Source organism: Sciurus vulgaris, assembly GCF_902686455.1.
Source record: "Sciurus vulgaris genome assembly, chromosome: 17".
Classification (NCBI taxonomy): Eukaryota; Metazoa; Chordata; class Mammalia; order Rodentia; family Sciuridae; genus Sciurus; species Sciurus vulgaris.
Window position 1 is genome coordinate 32,939,806 of NC_136478.1, and position 16,612 is coordinate 32,956,417.

The 16,612-nt window shown below is 47.0% G+C and overlaps 1 long non-coding RNA gene across 1 annotated transcript; it reads right to left on the bottom strand.

Annotated features, from left to right (window-relative positions):
* Window positions 1-14,596: 14,596 nt before the first annotated feature.
* LOC306647947 lies at window positions 14,597-16,258 on the bottom strand. Its single transcript, XR_013760226.1, has 3 exons — window positions 16,170-16,258; window positions 15,946-16,085; window positions 14,597-15,594 (listed from the first exon to the last, which is right to left on the bottom strand). It is a non-coding gene; the product is annotated as an uncharacterized lncRNA (long non-coding RNA).
* Between the last annotated feature and the right edge of the window lie 354 nt (window positions 16,259-16,612).

A 16,612-nucleotide genomic window follows, 5' to 3' on the forward strand; every position in this document is an offset into this window, starting at 1 on the left:
TTATAGTCTCTCTATCCTTCACAACCCCACTCCTCAAAAAAAAAAAAATGTTGTCATTGGAGATCTCATCCTGACAGGTAAGTTTCCTTAAGCAGGATATTTGGATTTAGATTTCAGCTTTAACTGTTCTGGTTTTATTTCACTTGATTCAGTGGTTGTGTGTGTGTGTGTGTGTGTGTGTGTGTGTGTGTTTTTCCAGGCGGCTCAGAGCCGCATTGCTGGAGAATTCCCGATGCAGCAGGGTTATATAATCTGACTCTGAAACTGGGCCTCAACCCAGTGAGGTCAACATGTTCTTTCTTTAATTAGTCTTTTAGGCATTTAAAAGCACATGCATATTTAAAAGAAAAAAGTCTATTATAAAGGATATGTAGAATCAACTTGAATACATTTCATCAAAATTCAATTTGATTCTTCCTCCCTTTTGTCCTAGGAAGAAACGTTTTCTTCCTGTGCAGGAATTTGGGGTGAGCAATATGACAGAATGGAAGTTGGGTCCACATGGGTTAGTGGTGTATTTTTCCCCCTCAGGAAAGTGGTGAACCCATGGTGACCGGTGGCGACCCGCTGGTAAGTGTAAGCGTCAGGCCACCTTCCAGTGGAAGTTTCCTTTGGGGCGCGGGCCACTCCAGGGCTGCTCAGGTCTCACCTCTCCAGACCTTGTCATTAGACTTAAATGCTGCAGGGTCGAAAGGCCGGGACGCAGAAAGGCGCCCGAAGCGCCATCTCAAACCAGGCAGGGTGTTCAGGAAGGCGGGCAGACCCCAGGCCCCCGACGACGCAGGGGTGGGAGTGGATGTCCCCAAACCAAAAGGGGACAGAAATGGGGGTGTGAGCGGCGTCGCGATGCAGAGAAGCATCTCGACATCGAAGCACCCAAAAATTTGGACAGGATTTCTCGAATTAGCCTCTCATTCCTGCCACCCCAGCAATGACCTTTTTATCCCGAGAGTGGCTACAAGAAGACAAGGCCGGAATTGCATCCAGAAGCTCTGGCCCGACGAGGGCCAAATAGGGTGGTTTTCTTTGAGAAGGAGGCGTCGGTCACCTCCTTCGGGCTGGGCGTGGCGCGGAGGGGGTGCCCGGGGCCGCGCGCTCCAGGGCTCTGGCTCCTCTCCTGAACCAAGCACGGGGACCTCCGGGGGCGACCGCAGGTTTTCCGGCCCGCACCCCGGAGCATCGCCCGCCCTCTCCAAAGGGCCCTGGCGGCCGCCGCGCGACGCCGTCCCCCCGCACAAGCTCCGCAGCCGGACCCCGCGCTCCCGCCGTCGCCGCCGCTCGGTCCCCGCCCCTTGGTCCCCCGGCTCCCGCACACTGGGCTGGGTGCGGGGTCAGGCCCTGCGTCACCGGGGCCGCAGGTCCGTTTCCGCGAGGCGGGCGGTGGGGGGCGGGGAGCCCAGGCACTTTTTCCTTCTCCCTCTCCCACCAACCTCCCTTCCAGCGTTTTCTGGAAGTGCGTTAAGGCGAGCAAAAGTAGCTTTTCGTTTGGATAGATTTTTCGGAGGCAACCGAAGCCCTTAGGAAAAGGTCGTAGTGTCTCTCCCCCTCCCGGTCCTCTCCCCTTTTGTCCCTGCCTATCCATTTATCGATTGACTATCTTTCTAATCTATTGATCATTACCTGCCCGTTCCCCTTCCCATCCATTTCCAAAACAAGAAAGTGCCCTCAGCCCACTTCGCCTCAGTGTGATAAATACACTTAGCCTTGCAGCTCAGCTTAGCAGAAGCGAAATGGATTTATATTCATAAAGCCACATGGCTGGTTTTCAGGCAGATGATGGACGCACCTCCCCCACCCCCGCCCCCGCGCCGCACTGCCTGGCCTTTCTTTTTCCCTACTGGAACTTGAGGTGCATCCTGGTGGGTTTAGAATCACCAAGAACCAGATTCCGCTGAATTAAGAAGGGTTGTTGCAAAGTAGAATGACAGCTAAGTTCACAAAATTTGGGGACTAAAAATATTCACCTTGGTGACATTTTTCTTAGTTCTTTTTTTTCACCCCTTAAATGTGAACGGTTGTAAATACAGAGTAGTACAGCGGTGCCCATCACCCCAAATTTACAAACCTTGGGAACTTTTTTTTTTTTTTTTTTTTCCGTTTTGAACTGCTTCATTCTTTTTTTCTGACTGGGTGACTTTTATTCTCAGAGTCCTTCCTTCCTCTATTCATCTTTTTTCTTTTTCCTCCTCCCTCCATCTCCACTGCTTCTCCCCTCCCCCAATATGGGCTTCCCTCTTTCTGGAAAATATACTTGGAAGGGCATTTTGGTGATTGACAGGGACCTGGAGAGAAAAAAATGAAGAGGAACCTAGTGAGACACCCAAGTTGCCCAAGAGGCCACTCCTGCCGGGGTCCTGGTGAGGGTGGGGAGAGAGTGAGGGAGGGGTCCTTATAGATCAACTGGACTTAACAGAAACCAACTTTGGGCTTTGAGATTTCACATCCCTGTCTTAGCAGGCCGAGTTTATTTAAATGACTTTCAGGGGAAAGAGAAGAGAGGGAAGAGCAATCTTTAATTTTTTTTTTAAGGTGTTCAGACAGAAAGTCCTACATGATTTGCAGTTGACATAAATTTCTAGCAGTAGATTATTTGCTTATTGTTTTTGGCATGTTGCGAATGTCAAGAATGAGAGAAGTTTAAAAAAAGAAAAGAAAGAAAAACGGTCCCACTCTGTTAAAACTTAGCAGTCCTGTTAGAAAAATAAAGCCACGGACTCTTTAGTGGGAATTACACACTCGACCCCAAGTGAAACAAATGTCAGGAAGGGTAACAAAGTGGGGGAAAGCGTAAAGTGAATTTCAAAGGACTCCACAGTAAAGCGCAATCTGAGATTCACAGAAAAGTGGAGACGGATAAGACAGGAATTAGGTCATCTCGTCCAGACCCCAGGAAATATGTTTAGATCAAAGCCTGCTCTGTTAGCATAAACAAAACGGAACCCATTGGGCCTTACCAATATTTTCATCTCAGTGCTAAGAGCTGCTAATCTAACCAGCTCCATTTGATGAAAGGGGGTAAAAATTACAACTGTAAAAACGAGTAAGTAACAGAAAACGTTCTCTCAACTATTAGAGGAAGATAAAGATTTAGATTTGAGCTAAAAAGTAAAAAGATTCAGGCCCAGATCAACACAAACTTCCTGGAATTTTAGCACTAAGTAAATTATCTAATCCTAACCCATTGTTCCCTCCCAGCAGCCCCCACCCCATGCAATTGGGAATGCCAGATGATTTACATAAAAAAAAAAAAAATTGTTAAGTTTTAACTGCAGTCTAAGAACATTGCAGGAGGCCAGGCTTTTGGGTTCACTTATTTTACATTCCTTAAGGGTCTATCTTCTTGCTGCCACCGCACCCCGCCCCTGTGGGCCCCCACTACTGTCGCTGACCCCCAAGCATTGTCAGGGTAGTATGCCAGCCTTCACTGTGTGGAGGCTTCTTTAAGCCCACTCATAAAGTTTGGGCTCTCTTTCCAGTATAATGGGAGATTGACAGAGGCTGGGAGCTTATGTCATGTAAGTCTGGCTCTGGATCCACACAATTCGACAGCGGTTGATATTTTAGCAGCTAAACCCAAGTCTTGTGTAAGACTTTCTTTCACCGCAGAGTTGATGGCCTTAAACCAACTGCCAGGGAACATTCGATAGATAGAAACATCCAGAAAAGAGACAGGAAATCCCAGAGAAGGAAAATTCACCCTGGCTAAATCCAGGGTTGTAGTTCCTTGCTGAGTCTGGTTTCCTCTTAACTGTTTAAACATATGATTTGGCTTCTCCTGTGTTTCTGCATCCATCTGAGCTCAAGTTCAACAAAGACTCACGCACCGCGTGTCAGCTTGGCTCCGGCCCTCCATGAAGCCAGGACGGCTTCCCAGAGTTGGGGAATGTGAGGGGGCTTTGGACACCACCAGGAACAGGCCATCTTCTGTGTGGGGCCCTGGGCGGTTCACCTCACAGAGGGCAATTCCAGGATCCGGTTTTAACTACTGTTCCATGGACGGCTTGTAACAGACACAGGTCACAAAGTCAGAGGTGGCACACAAGCTGCTCCTTTTTTGTTAGACCCAGGGTGGGACCTTCTCCAGCCTTGTCAAGCACAGCTAAATCCTGGCACTGTTTGGTCTGTGAGGACAGAGACACCAAGGCCAGGAGGCACAAGTTGTAATCATAGCTCTGTTAAGTGTGAGGCCCGGGGCAGTCACCTGTAAACATGGGGAACTTGCAGACACAGCAGCCCCGCTCCTGATGTTAGGGGCAGGCAGAGAAATACCACACTGGTCGGCCTGCAGATCTGCTTCCGTTCTCTGAATGTGAAGTGTTTTACGTGTCTCTTCTTGCTCTTGATTGACCATCATCCATTTAGCAGATGACAAAACCGAGGTTCTGAGAGCAGAGAAGTAACACTTGGACACCAGGAGATCTGGAGCTGTCTCTGGCTTGATGGCCAGGGCTGAGTGTTTGGGGATCACCACCTGATGGGTGGTACGGTTTCCCCATCAATCCCCCGAAGAGTTAGATTGCCGCCGTGTCTCTCAGCAGCTCCTTCCAGACTCCTGCCACCTTCACGGCCTTCCTGTAGTTGAAGTCCCTCCCACGCTTTCAATAATTGAATTTAAGTTGACTCCCCTTTTAAAGCTTAAGACTATTTATTTTAGAAGGAATAGGGAACACAAGAGTCAGTTCTCTCCAACAATTTTCTAATCCTGCACAAGAGAAAAATCCTTCCAGTGTGAAACAATTCCACGTGCTGGGGAGCCCCAAATCAAAATAACGTGGACACACCCTGCTGGCTCACTCGGCTGCGTCCTGTCTCAGTTCTCTTCTAACTAGCTGCCTCTTGGTTTGCATGTGTGTGAGGTCTGTGGGCCTTGAAGAGATTCACTTCTGCCCCTTCCCACCTCCTCATCTGTGGGGACACACCTAGTACTGGCCCACGCCTTTCAGTGTGGATCCTAAATCAGTATAGCCGCTCTTCACCAGCATTATGCCTTAAGGTAACAAAACATTGACAAAAATGGAGTAATGACACACAGTAAAGATCACTCAAGGCTTGTGACACATTATTTTGGTTGTGTCCAGGTAGATGGCACAGTGACTCATGCATGATGCAGAATTTTCTAGCAACTGCTTCTGCAGTGAAAGAGAGGCCAGCGGCTGGGTCCAGGCCCTGCCTCCTGTGTGCTCTCCTTCCTAGGCTGCTTCGGCATGGGCAATGTTGGTGGCACAGCAGAGTCAGAGGGCTCTCCCTCAGCACACACTAATGCAGAAGAAGAGACAAACAGCAAGTGGGGGCGATATGTGACTGCACGGAGCTGCACTGTCCCTTTAAGATTCGGCCCCCATGGGTCATTGGGCCCAGCTCTTGAGTACCTAAGATAAGACACCTCCGCAATCCTGCCATTTCTAAGCATCCTTAGTCACTATACTCTCTGTGGGGTTTGCTGTAGCCCTGGAAGAATTGCTTTAGAAATATACAGCCCTGGGGCAGGGTGTGTAGCTCACACTGGCCAGGCATGTGAGGGGCCCTGGCACCATCCTCAGTACCACGAAAGCTGAAAAAGAGGGAGGGGGACGGGGAGAAAGAAAGCCCATTCAGATTGGGAGGTTGTCTGAGGACTTGGACAGGGAAGACGCACACACACATGCCTACCTTAAATCTCCAGAGCCAGGAGCGGCCAGCAGGGAACTTCTTTGGATCTATGGAAGTTGAGCTGAGAGCGAGGGCCTGACTGACTTAGATTCACCCCTGTTGTTCTGGTCGCAGAAGTGCCACGCCCAGGTCAGACTGTCAGCCAATACTCCTTATTAAAGGTAGGGCTGACTGAGTTCCCAAGGTCGTTGGTGTTATCAGTGTCCATTCTTCAGCCCTCTTTGGTCCACACCGTTGGCTACCTAACCCTAACCTCAACCCTCCCTACCCAGGGTGGGTGGGCTTCCCTGCCTGTTTGGGTTGTACCCAGGGAATAGGTAGGTGCTATGGTGCATCAGTTCCAAGCCAGGCCTCGGGACGGGACGTGTGGGTATTTCCATTTGTGCCCTTGGGCCTCTGCTGAGACCATGAGAGGCATCTGCCAGCTGGCCTTGGGAAAAAATTGAAAGCCCTTGGAGCAGAGCCATCCCCAGACAGGCCCCACCTGGGTCAGCCAAGCCCCAACCAGCCACTGGCATCTGACTGAGTCGAGCCAAGCAGAGCCAGCCACCCACACCTGGCATACCCAATGGTTGCTTTAAGCCATTAAGCTAGGTGATGGCTTCTTAGCATCAGCAGTACTAAGCAACCCCATTTCAATTAGATATATTTAGCAACTTCCTAAGTTTCAAACACTGTTCCAGATGCTCTATTTGAATTAACTCATTTAACCCCTATTTTATCATTGAACCCATTTGATGGATAAGGAAACTAAGGCACAGAGAGGTTAATGGTGAATGTCTAAGTTCACATGCCTGGCAAGCGCCAAGAATTGAAACCCAGACTGCCTGGCTCCAGAGCACTCCGCTGAGTCCTTGATGCCTCTGCTACCTCTTGTCTGGTCACAAATCTTCCCAAGAAGACTGATTCCAGTCCCTCCCTAACTAAACCCCATGCCCAGAATTATAAACCTTTCCCTTTCTGGTGTATCTTGCCCCACTGTATAGGTTTCCAGAGAAGAAGAATCCTCAGGGATTCACAGGCAAGTGATCAGCTCTTTAAACACCTGTCTTCCTGGAGAATCGTCCTGCTCTGAGACCTTCAAGCTCACCATGCAATGCAGACAGAAATAGCAGGGATCCACACTAATTGTGGATCTATGTGCTCATTCCAGTATCTTTCTTCAGCAAGCAAGGGATGCTTTATGCATGTGATAATCATTATCTTTTCCATCCACTTAGAAGTGTGAGGGCTTTAACCCCCTTCCTCTTTCTCTCTCTCTCTCATGGGAAAATAAATCCACTGTTTCTCTTTTTCCTTTTCACTGACTGCAAATCATGCAATCTTCACAGAGGGGGAAAGTTGCATCTGAATGGTCCCTGTGAAGAACTCATTTGCAGGCATGAACAACTAATAGATTTTTGTCTCCATATCGAGAGAACCAGTGTGATTCACATTTTCTTATTTGCACAAAGCTCAATTTGAAAATTCCTGGAAAAGTGGAAGAAATATTTGGAGAAGTCACTAAAACTTAGGTGATTTAGGAAACCTGAGAGCAGGTGTCAGGTTTTCATGGTCTAGATATGCTACGGAGGAGGCGAGAAGGAATGGGAAAATGGGCAGAAGGAGCTTCCTTCTCTGGGCTTCTGCCTGAGTCCATTTTCTGTTACCCTAACAGAAAAGCTAAGACCATTTTTGTTTGTGTGTTTGTTTGTTTGTTAGTGGGGGTGGGGGAATGTGTGCTGGGCATGGAACCCAGGACTGGCTCATGCTAGGCCACTGAGCCACACCCCCAGCCGAGACAGTGACTGGAAGACTTTGTATTTATAAGGGAAAGTTTATTTAGCTCACGGGTCTGGAGTCTGGAAATACAAGATCAGACGGTCACATCTATTGAAATCCCCGTGCTGCTTCATGACATGTTGGAAAAGGGGAAGGACATGTGGATGTGCACAGAAGAGAGACAGTGAGAAGCACTTGCTTTATAGCAACCTGTCCTCTAGAGAATGAGTCCATTCCCAAGAGAAATCATGAATCCTGCTAACCCACCTAGTCACCTCTCCAAAGCCCCACCTCCAACACCACCATAATGGCAATTGAACTTCAACAGGAGTTTGGGGGTGGGGTGGAGACAAGCCATATTCAGTGCATAGCAGTGTCCACCCCATGATCAGCCACTGTGATGACTTCCCAGGACTGCTGTAACAAGTAAAACCATAGAAATGGAGGGTCTCTCCGCTTTGAAGGCTGAAGTCTGAAATCCAGGAGTTGATGGAACTGTGTTCTCTCTAGAGGAAAACGTGTCCCCTGCCTTTGTTTCAGCTTCTGGTGATGCTGGCATTCCTGGGCTTGTACACACAGCACCTCGGTCTCTGCTGTCATCGTCACGTGGAGATCTTCTTGACTATCTCCTCATCATCTCCTCTGCGTGTGTCTCTCTCTTCTTTTACAAGGACACTAGCCATAGTGAACCTGCAGCTACTCTATGGCCCTCAACTCAACTTGATGACATCTGCAAAGACCCTATTTCCAAACAAGGTCCCACATATAGGTAGCAGGTTGGAAGGAGGCTGTGGTCGGAGTCCAGGTGAGAAGCATCAAGGACCTGAGAGGAAAAGGGAGAGTGGAAGGAGCATGGGGTGCTTTTGAGTAGATCCCACAGCTTAGAAAAGTAAAGGCTGTCAGAGTTCAGAAAGTGCCCGGGGCCCACCAGCCCCAGACCGGACACTCACAAGCCGGTTCAGTTGGCTCATGAGACAGCATGGCTAACACATTTTTAAAACTCAGAACTTTCGGGGTTGGGGATTTAGCTCAGTGGCAGAGCGCTTGCCTTGCACGCACAAGGCCCTGAGTTCAGTCCTCGGCCCTGAAAAAAAAAAAAAAGTCTTAAAAAAAAAAAAAAAAAAAACTCAGCACACTTTTATAAAAGTTTCGTTTCCAAATTTTTTTTCAGCTGTCGTTTGATCAGGAATTCTCTTCTTCCCGCATTTCCACAAGTGGCCTGCATCGTGACATGACGGTCCCCTGCAGAGGACCCAACCCCCTCTCCACTTTTCTACGGTCCCCATCAAGCCATCTCACCCTGTCATCCGCCTGCTGACTCTGTAAGCATTTGACCTTCTGCAGGTGAGGAAAGGGGCAGAGAGAGGAGGGTCCTCGTGTCAGCGCTGAGGGCAGCTACGGACCTGGGAGAAGGCAGGGATCTTCCAGGTGAAGAAACGAAAATGGCCGAGAAGGGCTCTCCTGGCCTGCGATGCTCGGGAGGAGGACCTGGATCCCTAGAGACCTAAGTCCTGGCTGGACGATAGGCAGAGATAGAACAGGGCTTGCTGATGCTGGGCCTCCGGAGGGCAGAGGATGTCCTGCTGATCCTTGATCCTCCCACCCAGGAGAGGCTTTCTGCTGTTCCCCAGGCAGAGCCAAAGCCCAGGGGAACACCAATGGGCTTTTCACCAACGAGGCAGCTGAGGGAATTCCATGTGTTCTCTCTGGGGTTTTAGAGCAAGTGGCAGGAAACTACTGACATCCAGGACTTCTCTTTGTATGCCAGTTCTCTTTTTAGTAAAATACTCACACATTTAGTTACATTCGTTCTCTGGCAGAAAAGGCTCTGCCACCTTGCGTTTGGACGGTTCAAGTCAGCCGCCTTCATAGGAAAACCGTCAGAAGATTAGCTTCCCTCAGAGGGGGAGTAATCTAAAAAGAATGATGGGGTTTTCTGTGGATGAGTTTTGGTTTGTTTTGGTTTGGAGGTTCCTGGGGCTGGACCCCAGGTCCTCAAGCACACTAGAAAAGTGATCTAGTGCTGAGTCATACCCCAGGCCCCAGAGAGAGCCAGTTCTAATAACCACCCATCCAGACCCTCCGCTCCACTTCTCCCCCCCCACTTTTCCTCTGTCCTCATCTCTTTCCTTCATCAGATAGTTTGTTTTTAAAAAAAAGAAAAAAAGTGTTCTGGAGTTGGACTTGGTGGCTCACACCTATAATCCGAGCAACTGGGGAGGCTGAGGCAGGAGGATCACAAGTTCAAACCAGCTTCAGTAACTTCGTGAGGCCCTACGCAACTTAGTGAGGCCTTACCTCAAAATTTATAAAAAGGGCTAAGGACATGGTTCAGTGGTTAAGCACCCCTGGGTTCAACCCTTAGTACCAAAAAAAAAGGGTTCTGTCCTCATCAGAAGCTCATGTTAAGGCTTAGTCCCAAATGTAATGGGGTGGAGAGGTGGTAAGGCCTTTGAGAGGTGTTTGAGGCACGAGAGATTGCCCCCATGAAGTTAATGCATCTCCTTGCTCCTTGCAAGTGTGGCTGTTATAAAGTGGGCTTCCTTGGCTTTCTCCTCTCACTCTTTTTCTCCGCTCCACTATGAGTCTCTCCCTTGAGTCTAAACAGACGTGGGCACCTTCTGAGCTTCCAGAACTCTGAGCCAAAATAAACCTCTTTCCTTTATAAATTATCCAGTCTCAGGTATTTTGTCATAGCAACAGATCATGGACTGAGATAGCAAATTATTAAGCACATCTTAAGTACCAGGTGGTTTGGTAAGCACCAGGATTAACCTCTGTTTTCACAGCACAGTACAGACTACTGTGTGGGCCTACAGAGTTCAGGGAAGCTTTCTAGAAGTTCATGCACAAGACACTAAACTGTGGCCACAAAAGGGCGAGGGTCTCAAGATTAAGTCTTCTCAGCCCTGGAAATGTGCCTGGTTTGCTGGCTGGAGTTCATTGTTTCATGTAGCAAATGCTTAGCAAGCACCTCCTCTACACTGGGCACTATTCTAGAAGCTGGGAGTTGTCAGTGACCAAAGCTGCCCATGTGTTGCTTATACTCTTGCAAAACAGCTGTGAGAGTGGTTCATGTGGTTTTAGGCAGCTGCTTTTCCAAGAGCCATTGCACCTGCCAGTCTGGAGGACCAGAAAGTCCTCCTGCTACTGGAGTAGGAGAAGCATCACCAAGATAGTCACAGGCTGTCCCAGAAAACCAATGCAAATGGCACCCACTGCTGACCCAGCCTAGGACACTTCCCCAGCCCAGGTGTCCTGGTCTTCTTCCAGCCTGAATTACCTCCCACTAGGCTAAAGAACAAAGGTCAGGTCCTTTCCATGAGAAACACCTTCATGACAATGCGGCAGGGTGGCTGGGGCGGGGGTGGGGCGGGAGAGAATGCAGTGGCCCCACCCCCAAACAAAGAGGGGAAGAAACCACAGCATTCCTTACCCCTGCATTCTTATTCAAGGCGTGGTGGTGTCAATCCCAGAGCACCTGTGGGTTGAGGGCTTGACCACTGTGGAAGCAGGGACCTACCGGTGGGGACCTGGAGAAGGCGGGCTTTCCTTCAGTTGCAGCCTTGTGCACCTGACTTTAACATTCAGATAATGGACTCCTTCAACACATGCAGGGCTCTGGAATAAACAGAGTGTTTATGGTTGAATTGGTGATGGTTGCTAGAAATAATAGCTTATCAGTTTCAAAGGACAAAGAGATAAAGCCAGGAGCTGTGGCCAATGGAAAGAAATGTTTGATTAGTGAGAGCCACAGAATAAGCCCAGGGCTCATACCAACGTGGGCTTCTTCTGATCACTGAAAGGACAGAAGCATGGCCTGTTCTAGAATTAGCAAAAGCCATGGCATAAAAAGTGAAAAGCCCCAGGTTAATCAAGGAAGGAAGGAAGGAAGGAAGGAAGGAAGGAAGGGAGGGAAGGAGGGAGGGAGGGAAGGAGGGAGGGAGGGAAGGAGGGAGGGAGGAAGGAAGGAAGGAAGGAAGGAAGGAAGGAAGGAAGGAAGGAAGGAAGGAAGATGACGTTTTCTAAAGCAGAGGGAATAGATACCTACACAAAGTCAGCAAGATGGGTTAAGTTTTGCAGAGCCTTGTGAGTAAGAGGAACTGAGCAGGAAAAGAATCGGGATTAGTCAAGGTTAATAGTGGAAGTCTCTATTTATTTCACGTTGTCTCTTTAGGTCTATTTAGGTCTTTTACAGCGCTGTGGTTCAGATATTGCTTGAGTATGTCCCCCAAAGGTTCGGGTAATGGACTCTTGGTCCCCAGTCTAAGGGTATTAAGAGATGGTGGATCTTTAGAAATCAGGACCTCAAAGAAGGTGCCTAGGGACACCGCCCTCCAGAAGGCACCTCACAGGAGTGAGCTGTTTTAAGCAAGGGCACTTCACATGCTTGGCCCCTTCTGAGACCACTTCCCTTTCTGCTTCTCCACCGTGTTTGACCCAGCCAGCGGTCCCGTATCAGACATGCTGTTTGAACTCTCCAGACACAAAATTCTGAGCCAAGGAAACCTTTCTTCTTTATACCCACCCAGCATCAGGCGTTACAGCTACATGAAATGGACCAAGACGCATATTTTTTAATATATGAAATTCTAGCACAGCATAGCGACTGTTTTTGCTTAGTTACTCTAATAAAGAATTTTCCCTCTCTTAAAAAAAAAAAAAAAAAAAAAAAAACTAAAGGTAAAATGAGTTTCAGTATCTATTGTCCAGTTCATGTACCTTTGTAAAGCCAAGTTCAGATTTCAAGGGTACAGTTCAGATGCTACCGTTAACCCCAAGGGGGTTAAACATACACCTAACCTAGTGTAGAGTCTTATTCATCTTTTCTATTGTGGCTCCCTAGTTTCAAAGAGAAAACCGATAGCATAATCGGGTATGTGGTTACTCTCTCATCTTCTGTCACTAAAAATCATACAGTTTCCGTCTTGCACTCTGTGTAAGTTATGATGTATAATATACTGGTTTAAATTAGTGCTTCTGAAACTTTCACGTGTATTCAAGACACTTGGGATGTGGTTGTTGAAATGCCCATTCTGACTCCGAAGATCTGGGTTGGCACTTGTCACCCAGGAGATGCTGCTGTAACTCGTTCATGGACCACACTCTGAGGAACAGTGCTCAGAAATGAGTTCGCTTACGCCCTCTGGCCCCACCACTCCCACAGTTTGGGGGTTTTGTTTCTGAAACGGGGTCTCACTGTGTTCCCCAGGTTGGCTTCAGACATACAATCCTCCTGCCTCAGTCTCTCAAGTAGATGGGATCCCAGGCATGCGCCACTGCACCCGACTCGCTCCCATGATTCTTTCATAAAGTGAAGACTCTAGAACTACAATTCTCACAATTTCTAGTGCATTGAAATCACCTTGAAATCTTGTTTGCAAGCTTTGAGATCTTAGAACACCACCCCCCAAGTTCTGATTCATTACTGCCACTTCCTGTGTGCCTAGACCTAAATCTGACCCAGGAGAATCATGCCACCAGGGCCCTGCCAACTTCCCAGCCTGGGCTCTAGCTTGTCTCTCCTTTGCTTGCAAAGTGCCAGCTCCAATGGCATGTCTTCTCTTGTTTGAATGTACCAGGGTTTTCTGTGACTCTTCGTTTTGTTCTTTGGTCTCAGTTCTTTGTTTTTTTTTTTTTTTTTTTTTTTTTTTTTTTTTTTTTTTTTTTTTTTTGGTACTAGGGATTGAACCCAGGGGTGCTTAACCTCTGAACCACATCTTCAGCCCTTTTTATTTTTCATTTTGAGACAAGCATTTTGGTTTAGCTAAGTTGCTTAGGGCCTCACTTGGTTGCTGAGGCTGGCTTTGAACTTGTGGTCCTCCTGCCTCAGCCTCCCAAGCTGCTGGGATTACAGGTGTGTGCTACCTCACTGGGCCTTTGGTTCCCAGTTCTGGTGCCACTTGCTCAGAGAGGGCCTTCTCTGACCACCCAGTTGAAAGTGATGCTTTCTCCCCGAATCCCTCTCTTTTTTTTTACCACATCTTCACGCTTTCTTTCCTTCAGTTCCCTTCAGTCTTTGAAATTCTCTTGTCTCTGTATTGGCCGATTGGTTTATTGTCTGTCTTCCAAGACAGCAGGGACTCTTGTTCCCCCACTGCGTCCCCAGTGCCCAGCACACTCCCAGAGTGTTGAGTGAATGAATGAGTGAATGAGTGCATCCGGGTTGAGAAGCCAGGTGTAAAATGAGCCATGTCATGAATTCGGGCCTAGAAGACTTAAGGCTGCAGAGTGAAGCTTGTTTAATGAGCAAAAGAACTGGAGGCATTTTTCTAAGCATCACTGTGCTTGCTTTGGGGAGAGGGAGGAAATTGCATTAGGCGCAGAGGAGGCCAGCGTGTTGCAACTTTTCAGTCGCGGGCTGTACAACACCAGCTTCCTTGCCCTTTCTCTGTATCTAATGTTAAAATTGTAAACATAGATGTTCATGGTAGATGACTTGAGAAGACAGAAAAATTTAAGGAAGAAAGTACATGCTGCATAATGCTACCACCCATAGATAACCATGCTTCGATTTTTGTTTTTTCCTTTTAGAATATTTCCAAATATACAAATCTTACAGAATACATGGATGGCACATATACTTTCATATTCTGCTCTTTTATCATCTCACATTAAGGATGAGCATATTCTCGTGCCTATAAAATATCTTTAAAACACATTTTTAATGGTTGTTTAATATTCCATTATACGGTGGAAATCTGTAATTTATTTCTTTGACTTTATGTTCAGAAGAGCACATTTACTAGCTGTCTTAAGCTGAGTAGAAATGTCCAATAAGTGATTTTTCCCCTCGATTCTCCACCAGGTTTGATTTTTGCCTCCTAAGCACCATTTAGCTACAGCCAGAGACATTTTTGGTTGTTATAATCGGGAATAGGTGGAGGCTACAGATGCTCCTGCCCTTCTGTAACACACAGGAAGGGCCCGTCAGCAAAGAATTTCCAGGTCCAAATGTCAATAGTGCTAAGGTTGAGAAGCTTACCATCCAGGACACAGTCAGGGTTAATATTCAACATCCACTTAAAATTTAAATTAGCATTCCACTACGGAAGTACAGGACTTTGCCCTGAGATCCCCCCTCAGAATGATGTCTCTGTTAATACGAACTCCAGTTTCTGATATTTTGCTTTCATAATTCTTATTTTATTAGAGATTTTGAAAACAACAATAAAAGGAAGTGAAAGTGGAGGTTGCCTTTTAAAAATTAAGTTCCAGGGAGGAATTTACTGATTTGGAGTTCATCCTCCATTGAGTCCCTATAGACACGGAGGCGCAAAGTGTTGGAGAGCACAAGGATGTTGGTAAGACACTTCTTCTAAGGCAGATAAGTAGGTCATTATAGAAATAGAGTTTCAAAATCCAAAAAAGGGGTTTGATGAGCATTTAGTTTGGATATTTGGAATCCTGTTTCCTGAACCTTCCCTTGGAAAGAAGTTTTATTTCTTTACAAGCTTTTGCAATATGGGTATTTGTTGGGGAATTCCACACTTAGTAAACTAAGTCATCCAAACCACTTTCCTTCCCTTCTGTTAATATATGTGCACATACCTTTAATCCAAGATTTAGATCTTTGAGATTTTTACCTGACCTTTGCATAGTGATACTTGGTATAGAGATAATTTGTTATGATCCACCCCCAAGGACCATCCAAATACCATTGGTTCTATCTAGAACCAAGAGAATGTTTACTATTCCTTTTCATCTGCACAGATTCTTTCTGGGATTGATTGTGAATGGAAAAGGAGTTTAACTTGGAAAAATTTGCAATTGCATTTCAGATATTCAAAGGATTAAACAGAAAGGCCTTCCCAAGGAGGACAGAACAAACTCAACAAAATCAGGAACCGCTCTCTGAGCCATAGCAGTGGAAAGGCAATCTTTAGTTAACACAGACTCAGAATTTAGAACCCTGAGCAGTCAGCGATTCACACCTGGAGATCAAGGTGCACCTTTGAGCATTGCACTATGGTCAACTTCACCTTTTGCAGTATTTTTTGCCACTCGCCCGCACAGCCTCTGATCTCGAGTGATGCTTGGCACCTTGCTTTCTGATCATCATTGGAGAGAAAGGCACCTTTCCTACTCCTCAGCATCTCTCCCCAGGGCTGGCTGAAGACAGGAACCATCTCTGGGCTTGCCTCAGCTGCATCAGCTAATGACACACACTATCATCCGGAGGGCCTAGGAGAAGCAGGCAGAGAAGAACTGGTGAAGACAGAGCTGTGAGACTGGAAAACAATTTAAAATAAGCAATCATGGGCCAAAAGAGAATATGTTGGCTGTTAAATAAGTGTAGGAATAAAAGAGATGGATGGGAAGTCAATTTTTCAGGTTTCTGTCTTTTAGGTGAAATGCCGTCTTTTTTTTTTTTTTTTTTTTTTTTTTTTTTTTTTCCTGCTCTTAGTTGGCAACCTTTGGTTTCCAAATACTCATTTTCTTTGCAATTTTCCATTAAAATATTGATTCAGCTGCTGAAAATGATACAGCGGAGCTTTCAAGATTTGCAAGCTAGCCGGGTGCAGTGGCACACACATGTAATCCCAGAAACTCAGAAGACTGAGGCCTGAGGCAGGAGGATCATAAGTTTGAGGCCAACCTGGGCAATTCAGTGAGACCCTGCATCAGAAATAAAAAGGACTGGGGTAGAGCTCTCCTGGGTTCAAATTTCAGTACTGCAAAAAAGAAAGAAAAAATAAAAGAATGTACAAAGGCAAGCCCACTCCTCACCAGCAAGATTTCGTCCGCCACAAACACACCCATTTCTGGAGGTGGGAGTACAGACAATGTGTTACACATACACACACACACACACATGTATTTGAAGGCAGCTATAAATTTAGGAATCGTGGCAAAGGAAATTTGCTCATATGCAACTGAATCCAAGTTCAAATACTTGGGATTGCACGGGTGGGCGTGGTGTAGGGATTAAGGGTAGAAGGTCTATGGGAATAAAGTTCAAAATGTGGACATTTGTCCTTGTGATGCAGAATTCCTCAAAGTACTCCAGCTCAATGAATCCTGACTTACTACTTCAGTTTCCCCTCTGACTCAGCAAACACCCTGTGCCACGTCTCTCCATCCACCAAAGGCCGTGGCAACTCTCATCTGCCCTCAGATTTCAAAGGGTCCCTGGAGCCTGCGACAATCTTACAAAGAGTTGCTGCATGAAGCATCAAGCTCTGGTTCCAACTGCCTCTCT